Source organism: Vombatus ursinus, unplaced genomic scaffold (genome assembly GCF_900497805.2).
Source record: "Vombatus ursinus unplaced genomic scaffold, bare-nosed wombat genome assembly UNPS02015184.1, whole genome shotgun sequence".
Classification (NCBI taxonomy): domain Eukaryota; kingdom Metazoa; phylum Chordata; class Mammalia; order Diprotodontia; family Vombatidae; genus Vombatus; species Vombatus ursinus.
This window is the reverse complement of record NW_020954962.1, coordinates 155,210-155,452: the sequence shown is the minus strand read 5'-3', so window position 1 is coordinate 155,452 and position 243 is coordinate 155,210.

The window sequence follows — 243 nt, the reverse complement described above, 5'->3', positions numbered from 1 at the left end:
AATAATAATAATAATAATAATAATAATAATAATAATAATAATAATAATAATAAATGATAATAATGATGATAATACACTTGTAAAATTAGTATTTATTGAAAATGCAAATCCAAACAGATTTTGTGAAAAATTCATAAAGGATGGATGAAGAAATGGGGAAATAAGATGTACTCCTACTTCAGAGGAGAAGAGAGGAGAGGAAAGGAGAGGAAAGGAAAGGTGATGAGGAGAGACTAGAGGAGA